The following is a 12,265-nucleotide window of genomic DNA, read 5'->3' on the forward strand; positions in this document are numbered from 1 at the left end:
GAGAACACAGGTTTTCAAGGACACAAAAATGACAGCACCACAATGACATTTCCTCGCATCATCTCACATTACACACACAGCAGTCTCAGAATAACAAAACAATGCTAGCATCACTACAAGCAAATTATGACTGTAAAAACATTTAAAATGCTTTCCATACAACACTCCATCCCCAGTACTCCAGGGCTACCCCTCCTCTCCAACCCCAGACCATCCTGCCCAAAACAAAACAAGATGCAGCCCTCCCAACCTGTCCTGCCTGACTGTCCTGCCTGACATTGGTCCCCATGTCACCAGGTGTTTGGTGCTGACCCTCAGTGTCTGTGCCTCAGACATCTCACTTGCTATCTGAAATGCAGTTTCCTAGAGAAGAACTCATGGGAGCAATGGCGTGTCCACTCTTTCATGCCGCATTAATAATAGTTTGTGCTCTTTATGCTTGAAGGTCAATCTTGCTGAACACAAAACCCTTGGCTCGTGTGCATTCATATATATATATATATGTGTGTGTGTGTGTGTGTGTGTGTGTGTGTATGTGTGTGTGTACATGTATGGGTGTATACATATATATATACATATATCTATGTGTGTGTGTATAATGCATGTATGTATGATTGTGTGAGCATATGTGTGTGTGCATAAATGTATAAGTATGTATATGTGCCTGTATGTATGTATATGTATGTGTATCCTTCAATATGTTATTCAATATGTTATGTCTCTTCTGTCACAATACACGGCTGCAGAAGAGTCTCATGACTGTTTGCCTTCTCACATAAGTTGCCTGTTCTCGGTTTAGCTGTTGCCCAGTGGGCTTCTCTTCCTGTTTCTTGAGACCTGATGATTTGTATAGAGTGGATTTTGGTCCTTCTAGGTCAATACTTTCAAGCACGCCATTTGCATTTTCAATATACTGCTTAAACCGGTTTTTTTGTTGTTGTTGTTGTTTGGTTTTGGTTTGGTTTTAAAACTGGATCCTATGTATCCCAGGCTGACTTGGAACTTCCTGTATAGCCAAGGCTAGCCTTGAATTGACCCTCTCACCATCACCTCCCCAATGTGGATTACAGGGGTACACCTCCATGCCCAGTTTCCAGCAGTGCTCTGGAGGGAACCCAGGGTTTCATGCATGCGAGGCAGACACCACCAAATGAACCTGCACATGTGTGATCACGTGAGGTGATCATGTGAGGTCTTTTGAACTGTGGTGGGGTGGTTACTATTGCCCTTTCCAGGGGCCCTGCTGCCATTTTCTCCCTCCACATTTTCTCCTCGTGAATTCCCTTTGATTCTAAAATTCTCAGAAATATTTACAGTGGTCACTGTCTCTTCTGTTCCTTGCATTTTAGTTTTCATTCACAAGATCCCGTCCATCTTCCACTTTTCATTTGTCCTGTGCATTGTCAGATGCTTTCTACAGCTTTTTTCCAGATTTACATTGATCCCTAGGGTCTACGGATTGTGTCCTCTTTTAAATACTTCTGAGCATGTTCCAGTGATGTATTTCCAACCCCCCCAAAAGGCTGAATGACCTCAGATATGTAAAATGGGTGTGCAAATCAAACATTATTGACAATAAATCATAAAGAAATTTATCTTAAAATAATTCTTCCTTGCACGTATAATTTACCACTTATTAAAGATGGAGAAAATTTGCATACCAGTGAGATGGCTCCAGTTGTTTACTTTTACGGAAAGCATTAAGTCTTGGCTGAATATTCGATACTGCAGATGTAGACCTTTTCCAGAGATGATCAATATTTTGATTTTATAATCATCAATGCTGAGAACAGCATTTTGTATAAATACTACTTAGTACAAAATGGCAGAGGTACATTTGGGGCCATTTCAGAAATGGTTGGAAAGTCTGTCCCTGTCTCAAGCCAACATTTATTTAGTGATGTTTCAGAAAACCTAAGGAGCAACTCAAACAGCATTTTAAAAAAATCAAGCATTGAGCCTGTTTGTTTTCTAATGAGAGACAGGAAGGGGATGGATGTAAATGGCAGGGGAGGTGGGGAAGAACCGGGAGGGGTGGAGGGGAGGGAAACAATAACCAGGATGGATTATAAGAGGGAGGATCTATTTTCAATAAAAGAAAAATGTTAAGTAGAATAAAAGGAAGAAAAAATAAAATCTAACATTCTACCATAATCCAATCCAAAGATGTATACATCCCGCGGAATGATAGTGGGTAAAGATCAAAGGAGTTGATTCTATAATTACACCACTGTGCTTCTGCAAGAGCAGAAACCTTAAAAGAAAATCACTTCCAGTATGTTTGGTCACTAAGCATTGCAAAACCTTATTTTGTGGGTAAAGAGCCTGCCAACTAAGTGTGAGAACTGGAGCTGAGCTCCTAGCCCCCCAATAAATGCCAGGTGAATGCAGGGGCCAGCTTGCAATCCCAGCCTATGGGAGGCGGGGCAGGGGGTCCCTGCAGCAAGCTGACTAACTGAAACAGTGAGCTCTGGGTTCAGAGGAGGAACTCTCTCAATGGGTAAGGGGAAAGCCAAGGAGGGAGACATACAATGTCAGCCTGGCAACCACTGACCATGCATCCAAATGTGTGCATGCACAACTGCACCCACAGGTGAGCTCAAGGCATACACACACACACACACACACACACACACACACACACACACACACACACACACACATGCCCCGACCCCGTAAAAGTAATTTTACTGTGGCCACATTTTCAAGACTTCCACATTCAATTAGCCCGTATTGGTCAAATCCCATTTAAGAAGCTTGGTTCCTTACTGTTTGTGAATTTGTATAAATGATAACAAAGATCCTCTTAAAACGTTTATATTCTTACAGTAAAAGGTTAAACCGATGTTAATATAATAAAAGAGGAAATATGAAGTATGCTTTTGAAAAAAAAAAAGCACAAAATCCAAAAAAAAAAAGAAGAAGAAGAAGCTTTGTTCCAGGGTGCTGCTACAGTTTGCACGGTTTTTTCTCATCTTTGTTATGTGTGATGCATGTGTATGTGGCATATGCACATATGTGTGTGACAATATTCAGTTCTTTGCATGTGCAGAGCCCAGAGGATGATGTCAGGGATCCTGTTAACCTTATTCCCTTGATAGTCCCTCATAGTATCAGATGGACCGGCTGGCCTGAGAGCCTCAGCAGGGCCGTACCCTCCGCAGCAGTGCAGTGACAGGCATTTGTATGGCCACTCTTGGCTTTTTATGTGGGTGCTCAGGCCCTCACCGGGCCACTCCCTAGTCCATAGCTTGGGTCTTAAGTGTTGCCCAAAGGCTGGTCACCAACCCCAGAACTATTAGAAGGTACTATAGCTTTTACATGGAACATAGTGGAGGACGTTGAACTCTTGGAGTGGGCCTCTGAAGTGGGTACTAAGACCTAGGCTCTCTTCTCTCTCTCCTTTCTTCCTGGCCACAGTGAAAGAAGCACCTTTCCTCTACGGAGACTGCCAGCTGGGACACTCTGCTCACCACAAGTCCAAAACAATGAAATCACCCCACAATGAGATGAGACCTATGAAACTGTGAGCCAAAATAAACCTTCCCTCCACTGGAGATGATTGTCTCAGGCATCTTGTCATAGCAATGGACTCTAACACACAGTCCGTTGCCACACACAGCCCCACGTTCCCCGCCCCCTGGGTGTGGGAGGTACATAGCTTTCTGGCATGTTTTTATTGTCTCCAAGGATATTCTTCTTCTCTGTTCTCTTTCTCTTTTTTACAGTATATTTTTTATAGAATTTGTATCCAGTCATTTCATTTTATATAAAATAAATTGGGTTTTTTTTTTCCATTTTGGTTTGGTGTGAGACAAAGTCCCATGCATTTGCAGCTGGCCTCTGCCTCCTAGGTGCTGGGATTATAGGCGCGTACCGCCATACCCAGGTTAAAGTATTTACTAGGCTTCCACTGGAAGACAAAAGCTTTACTCAGACAGCTGTTTTAACTCCACAGAGCTGGGGCGTTAAAACAAAGCAACAACAAAAACAAGCAAAAAACCAGGTCACTTGCTTTCTAAGGTTGCCTAGCTTCCATTTCTTCCATTGGCTCTCTCCCCTTCTCCCTGTCCTTTTTTCTGAGACAAGGTTTCTCTATGTAGCACTGGCTGTCCTGGAACTCACTCAGTATGTAGACCAGGCTGGCCTCAAACTCAGAGATCTGCCTGCCTCCCGAGTGCTGGGATTAATGGTATGTACCACCCCTGACCAGTAAGGCTCTGTCTTTCTTATCCAACCTGTTTAATCTTATTCTGTTCCTTGCAGCATCTCCTCAATGGACCCTGGAGAAAGCAATGGGGGCCACTCTTGACCAGATGCAGAGCCTGGACTCTCTTGGGTCTACAGGCCATCTGGTGACTCTGCACTCACCAGTGCCTGCTGTAAACATGCATCCTCCCTTGCAGCTGCCCGGCTTACACCTGTCAACCAAGAACTGTTGAGGCCCCAGTCCTGGGTCCATTTTCTCTCTGCTTCTCTATGCATGGACACCAAAACCAGACAGGTCTCAGAAGTCCCTTCCTCCCTCCCTCCTTCCATCCCTTCCTCTCTCCTTCTTTCTATCCTTTCCTTCCTTTTCCATCCCTCCCTCCCTTTCTCTCTCTCTCCCTCCCTCAATGTATGTTGGAGCACAGGAGAAGACCCTGCAGCTTAGTTTTGGGGTAAATATTGCCTGTGGACTTTCATTTTGCTTTTATTTTATGGTTCTGGGTATCATGTCTGCATCTTTGCCCATGTCAGGCACTGTGTATTGGCTTCTGTTATCTTTTTGTTCCTCTTTAGGTAGACTTTTGGAAGATATAAAGTACACTGTTGCCATGACCACTATCTTATGAGCCCTGCCCTGCTGACGCTTGCAAACCTCTGTTCTGAGGCTGCACCGCTCGCCTGCCCTTGGAGACCCAACTACAAACTGCTATCTTCCCATGGATGTCCAGTTGGCATCTCAACCCGAACCTGGGAAACAAAACCCCACTTGCATCGTCTCCCTTAATCTCCTCAACACACATTCCCGGTTCCTCAGGCCAAGCCTCTCCCACATCCTCCCAAACCAGTCCTGTTCAGAGTCACCAGGCAGTGCACACCCTCCACAGGGCTGACAACTCCCTCATGCTCCATTTCTCTGATGATTTCAGGATAAACTGCCTGACTTGTCTCTTGCATTCTGCTTCAGAACAGTTCAGCCAGACTGTTCCTTGTGCAGCATCCCCCCATGCTCTTCATATCCCAAAGCCTCTCACCACAATGTTCTAACCCCTAACCACGGCCAAAAGCCCCTGTAGGATTTGTGCCACACTCTCCCCTCTGACTCAGTCTCCCTCCACCCTCCTGCCTTCAGTATGTCACCAACATCAAATCTTCTCTCTTTTTGTCCCTACAGCTGCCCCGTAGTCCCGTCTATCAAAAGGGTATTTGTCCATGTGGTAGGAATGTTTTTCTCCCAGGTCCTTGCAACTCTGCCTCCGTCTCACCATTATGTCAGATTTGGAGACGGTTGCCAGGGTATCCCAAAGATGCCTGTTACCCAGTTCGTCTTTACCTTAGAACTCATTCAAACCTGGGGAAATTACCTGTAAATGCACTGCGGTTATATCTCACTCTTACACAACCCCCCAGCATGAGCGTCCACACTGGAACTCTCCTTGCAGAAAACTAGAGGTAGCTGCTGGTACATAAAGGTGTTTGACGGAGATCCCTCAGCTAACACCTCCAGGAGCCTCTGGATGTGACCAAGGGAGTCCGGCTCTGCACCACAGTAAGCTCAGAAGCAAGGACATTATCCTGAAAACACCATCTGTCCACCTCAACGCTTCGCTTGGGAAGGATGTGAACCCAGTCCAAGCCACTCAGTGTGTTGGCCACCTAACTCACGAGCAGAGCAGTGGCCCTCAGCTTGCCTTTTCCGGGACGCACAGTCCGTGATGTTTCCTTTTTATTTGAGAATGCAATTTATATATAACTGCATACCTAATCATTTCTGAAAACCCTAACATAATTCCCTAACTATAATAAAAAGGAGTAATAAAAAAGGAGGAAATATATAACAAAATAATAAGCATTTCATTATGCAAACACTTTTGGAAGGCCAAACTGGAAGACAATGGAACAGGCAGAAGCTTGCACCTACCCGTGGGATTCCCTGTGAGCACAGCCATGGAGGACCCAGGCTAAAGCAGCTTGTGTTGTTAACTTCAACACCACAAACCAAGTCAGCAAGGAAGATGAATACTGATGTGAGCCCTCCCCAAGTGGTAGGCAACAGTTGATAAAACTTGGAGCAAAGCAAAATCATGGTCCTTTTAAGTTAGCAGTTGCATTAATGAAGAATTCAATATATGCAAGGGCTTGAGAAAAGTACTCTGGGGGCTGGAGAGATGCTCAGCGGTTAAGAACACTAGCTGCTCTCCAGAGGACCTGATCCACCCAGCACCCACATGGCAGCTATAACCATTCCTCAGAATCTGACCCCCTCTCCTGGCCTCTGCAGGCCCTGCATGCATATGGTACACAGATATAGTAAAGGCAAAGCATTTGTACAAATAAAAACCTTTAATGAAAAATTATTTTTTTAGAAAGTGCTATGTGGGTTGGAGAGATGGCTCAGCAGTTAAGAGTACTGACTGCTCTTCTAGAGGTCCCAAGTTCAATTTCTAGCAACCACAGGTGGCTCACAACCATCTGTAATGGGATCCGATGCCCTCTTCTGGTGTGCAGGCGTACATGCAGGCAGAACATCGTGCACATAATAAACAAACAAATCTCTCTTTAAAAATACTGTGTATTAATAGAGTTCTTTCTAGGTTTACATACCTATAAACATCATTGTCTTGGGGGAGTATCTGGCAGGACACTTAAAGCCTTGCAGAAAGTTGAAAATGTCTGATCCTTGAATAGTACCAAGGACCTCAGGCCTGCCCCCTTCACATGCCAAAAGTGCACTCCTTCTAAGAACTAAAAAACCAAAAGTTGATCTAATGAATTTGCAAAATGCCCTCTCCATATGTATTATTGTGAGATATCACACTTATTAACCATCACCAACAACTACAAACAGCCCAACAGCCCCTCGCTTGGTGAGTGGTCATATGCACCAAGGCCCATTTAACACCGTGGAATATTACTCAGTAGTGAAAAGGAGCAAACCTCGTAAAAGCGACAGCAACATTCTCAATGCACCATGCTGAGTAAAAGGAGCCAGACACAAAACCCTGCGTGCTCTGTGGTTCTGCCTCCAAGATATGTTAGAAAAGTGGTCAGCGTAGTAGACAGTCTAGTCACCCTGTAGGGGTGAAGTGTCTGCTTTGTACTCCAGACCTTCAGAGGCCAGAAATGAGCCCAGATTCCAGGAAGTCCCCACTGGTACCTCTAAGAAAAGTCAAAGGCCCTGAAGCTGGTAGCGTGCCCTGAAGCCTTAGTCACTGGAAGGCCACTCAGGTGCCCAAACCTCAGCACCCATGTCTTCCTCTCCCGCTTGTCACTACAGCCTTGACAAATGGCGCCCCTCTGCATCCACCATTACTTTCCTATAAAGCCCTGTTTACTGATGAAGGGCAGCTAGTGTCTGAGGAAAAGCCTGTTCGTTCCTGCCTCCTTTAAACCAAGTTATGGAAAACATAATTGCTGAGGAAATCTCATTTGGGTTCAATCATGTGCCATGGACCCCAGAGCAGGCAGGCCCTTCCCCTTCCTTACAGAAGGAATGCACACCATCGATCCCATTGTCGTCATGGGCCGCAGCCCTGCCCAGTGTTATCGGCATTGTGAGAACAAGCCATACCCAAAGTCTCATTTCTGCCGTGGTGTCCCTGGTGCTAAGATCCACGTCTTTGACTTGGGACGGAAGAAAGCAAAGGTGGATGAATCCCCACTTTGTGGCCACATGGTGTCAGATAAATATGAACAACTCTCTTCTAAAGCGCTGGAGGCTGCCCATATCTGTGCCAACAAATACTTGGTAAAGAGTTGTGGCAAGGATAGATTTCATATTCGGGTGAGGCTCCGCCCTTTCCATGTCATCCGTATCAACAAGATGTTGTCCCTGTGCTGGGCTGACAGGCTCCAGACAGGTATTCGAGGTGTCTTTGGGAAGCCCCAGGGCAGAGTGGCCAGGGTTCACATTGCCCAGGTAATCACGTCCATCTGAACCAAGCTGCAGAATAAGGAATGTGTGATTGAGGCTCTGCACAGAGCCAAGTTCAAGTTCCCTGGCCGCCAGAAGATCTACATCTCAATAAAATGGGGCTTCACCAAGTTTAATGCAGATGAATCTGAAGAAATGGTTGCTGAGAAGTGGCTCATTCCTGATGGCTGTAGTCCTCTGGACAAGAGGAGAGCCCTGAATTCCCGAAGGCTTCCACAGCGCACTCCTGTACCCTATCAAATCATGTTTAGTAATAAATTTCACATCAAATCTGAAAAAAAATACAAGGAATGCACACGGGCTTGCCACAGGGTCCTTGAGCCCAAGAGACACCAGTGTGCATGCAGCTGAAGGACCCTCACTTCTGGGGAAGGCCTGCTGGTGTCAGCTAGAGGGAAACGCCAGCTCCCGGAGCCCTGTTCAGAGCAGGCTGATCAAGAAGAAATCTCCCTCATCTTCATTTGGTCACCACAAAATGCTATCACTTGCATCAGGGTCAAGGTAGTAGGTTTGAAAGAGGAAACCAACCATGTCTGGAAATATAAGGAATCTTCAACTTGAGCTAAAATGCTTGGCAGGGGTGAGCAATCTACACTCTCTGCTTCGCTGTGCTCAACACTGAAGGGGTGGGATAATACAACTGCTGGTCTGGGAGCCATTTGTTTGGTTTGGTTTTTGCTGTGTGATCTACCTGTAGTTGCTTAGCCTCTCTGAACTTCAGTTTCTTAACTGGCAAAGTAGCTCTTGATCTCCTAAGATACAGTGACTCTTAAGCCACTCGAAATACATAAATTATTAAGAGCACCTGACACATAGTTCTCCATGTCCCTTTCCATAACTGCTCTGTCCGCCATGTTTTCCTGTCCTGTATTTTGATGCTTTGGTGTCTTAGAGCCCCCGCTGACCCTGGAGAGACCATCCCTCCCCAGCTTTGCCCTTTCCCTAAAAGCAGCAAGCGACTGACCATCAGAGGTGCTTTTCAAATATAAATAAACTATCCAGATTCCATCCACCCAATTTCCTTTATGGAGTACTTACTCTTGGGAGCCACTAGCCATTGACCCACTCACCCCAACACCATAGCCTAGACAGCTAGGCAGAGCCGTGTGGCCTAGAACCCATGGAAGTCATCTAAACAGCCAAGCTGAGCCTGCACTTCCCCACGACATCTACCACCAAGGCTCCTCCACACCTCACATGGCTCCTGCCCCCATCCCAGGGTATGCTGAGCGGCCCATGGCATGGCGTGTCCCCTGCTCATACAGATTGTGAGTGCCCAGTTCTTGGCAATGGCAGCTGACCCTGCTATCTTGGCTTTGCTGCACCTGAATTTGCTCCGGATGTACTGTTTTAAACGGATGCCTTGCCCTAGTTTGGTTCTCCTGAAAGCGCCCGATTGAAGGGCACTGGTGCTATCCTAGCTGCCAACCAGATGGCCTCATTCACAGATATTTGCTTTCCTGGCCTTACTACACTGTTTGACTTTGATGACTGGCCACCTGATCCCCAAAGGACGTGTTCCACAAGGCCCTGGCCAGTGCCACCTTCCACCTCTGCGGCCCTAATGGCCTAAGCCTCCATTAGAGACTCTGCCCAGATGCATGCCTCTCCCCTAGAGTGCAGACCCCTGACCCTGCCCTAGCTTCCGGGTAACTATTAGCCTAAAGAGTGAATGGCCGCCATGTTGAGTGAAAAAACTCGCCCATTACTTCTATCCTGGATTCATCTTTGACTGTTTAGACCCCCTCTTCTGTCCTTTTTCTCTTTATGGTCCCTTCCTCCAGCACTGCTCATCTCTTTAACCTTACCATAACATGAGGACACAAAGCAATGGCCTGGTGTGTGTGTGTGTGTGTGTGTGTGTGTGTGTGTGTGTGTGTGTGTGTGTGTGCACATATGGAGAGGGAGGCAGTGTTCACATGCATACAGAGGCAAGAGACACTTGGTGTCCTCCTCAATCACTCCTTAAAAATGTACCTTTCTTTTGTCTAAGTATATATGCAGATATATGGATGCCTGTATAGGGTGTGTGGCTGTAAATGTAGGTTACCAAGGAAGCCAGAAGAAGGCATCAGATTCTTATGATAATTTGAGCTTCTTTATGTGGGTTCTAGGAGGCTAACTTGGGGCCTCTGCAAAAGTAATATGTTCTTTTAGCCTCTGAACTATCTCTTTGGCCCTCCCCTGGACTTGGAGTTCACTAATTCAGCAATACAAGCTGGCCTGCTAAGCCCCCAGGACCCCCCTGCCTCTGTATTTCTTTAATCCCAATCTCTCTTCCAACCTACACTGCACCCAGACTCCCTCAAATGCAGCTAAACCCTCAGGCACCTCTCTTCTTGACCCTCCCCACCCAACCATCTTAGAATAAAATCCAGGGGTGTCAATTCTGGTCTCAGCACCTCTCCTCCCCACTCGGTCTCTTCTCCCAAAGACCACGGCCAGAACCCAGCAGTTCCCCACTTGAAAGCCATTTGACTAAGGCAGGACACACTCCCCATCCTCAGCTGCTGCCTCTGCAATGCCCAGAACTGGGAAGGACTGGATTGCCCCAGAGCACTCCTTCCTAGTTCCAAGATGCCATATTGTGGGACAGTCAATCTTAGACCTGCAATGTGCAGGAGAATCTGCAGCAGCCAGTTCATGGTCAAAGTCACGTCCCAGGATGTCTGGAGAAAATGGTCTACAGTAAACCAGAGTCAAACACAGAATGCAATGTTGATCGATTTCATGACCAATTCTGCCTCAGAAGACCTTAATGTGCTGTGACTGTGACCAGAAATAGTTACACTGCTCATGTCAATGAGCCTTGGCTTCTCACTCTTACCCTCCCTCCCTTCTCTCTGCCTCTCTCACCTCTTGTTCATGTGCAAGTATGTGCTTGCATGTGTATGCTTGCATGTGTGTGTGCATGTGTATGTGCATGTGCATGTATGTGCACTATACAACCTGAACTTTTATCAGCCATTTCCCAGCTTCCTCTCTCAGTTCTTACTTTGCACATCTGTAAAAACCTACAACAATAATTCCTCAGGATCTGAAGAGGATCCACCCATGACCCCCATGGATTCTTAAAACTGCAGCTGAGACCAAGGTCTACTCATGCTGTGTTATTTTGTACAGAAAGACATACAATAAAGTTTTGTGTGTAAACTAGGCACAGGAATAGATGAGCAATAGCCAATAGGACAATTGCAATAAGATTCTGTAATAAAGATGGGTGAGTGTTCGTGTCACCCTGCTCTCTGTCCTGCACCCAGCCCAGTACCTGAGATAGCAGAAAGGAAAGTCACAGACACAGAGAACCCCTTCTGTCTCCTTTCCAGCTGATCTTTGAGGAAGCGGGTTTCTGACATCATTGCCTCAGCTTCCAGCCCCTTTCTGCCACAGGGGATATCAGCATCTCACATGAAGAGAAATTAAAAAAAAAAAAAAAAAAGCTCAGGAGTGGAAGTGCCCTAATAAATATCTTTGGGCAAAATGAATATTTTCCCTAAGACTGAGGAAATAGCTCAGTCAGTAAGGTGTCTGCCTTGCAAACCTGAGGTCCTGAGTTCAATTCCTAGAACACACATAAGATAAGCTGGGTATGGTAGTGTGTGCTTGTAATCTTAGCGGAGGGAGGTGGAGACAGGATGTCCAGGTCTCCCTGGCAGGCCAGCAAGCCTAGCCTACTGTAGGAATTCCAGGCTAACGAGAGACTTACACACACACACACACACACACACACACACACACACACACACACACACAGTAGACAGCTTTCTAAGGTACAATAGCCAAGGATGACCTCTGACCTCCACAACATGCACACATGAGTGTGACTGCACTCATACATGTGATGATTTGTCTGTATTAGCCCAGCCGTTGCCTAATTTCCTATTTTGTAAATTCTGGTTTTAAAATTAGGTGGGAGGAAAGCTGATCTAATTCCTTTTGTTTCAGATGAAATACCTTTTAAGGGGAAAAAGAAAGACACTTTTTTGGTATGGGAAGGAATGTGTACAAGCAATCCTGGCTCCTGCCTCCTGAGGGGAGAGGGAAGGGAAGGAGGGCGTGGTAGCACCTTCAGGAGATGGGGCTCACTAGGTAGGGCATTGCAGCATGTTTTCATAGCAACTGGGA

The 12,265-nt window shown here is 46.1% G+C and overlaps 1 protein-coding gene and 1 pseudogene across 4 annotated transcripts in view; one reads left to right on the forward strand and one right to left on the reverse strand.

Annotated features, from left to right (window-relative positions):
* Grik4 (glutamate ionotropic receptor kainate type subunit 4) overlaps positions 1 to 12,265 on the reverse strand; it is a 432,817-nt gene that overhangs the window by 224,280 nt on the left and 196,272 nt on the right.
* Rpl10-ps5 (ribosomal protein L10, pseudogene 5) lies at positions 7,727 to 8,175 on the forward strand (annotated as a pseudogene).

Source organism: Rattus norvegicus, chromosome 8, assembly GCF_021556685.1.
Source record: "Rattus norvegicus strain SHRSP/BbbUtx chromosome 8, alternate assembly SHRSP_T2T, whole genome shotgun sequence".
Taxonomy (NCBI): Eukaryota; Metazoa; Chordata; class Mammalia; order Rodentia; family Muridae; genus Rattus; species Rattus norvegicus.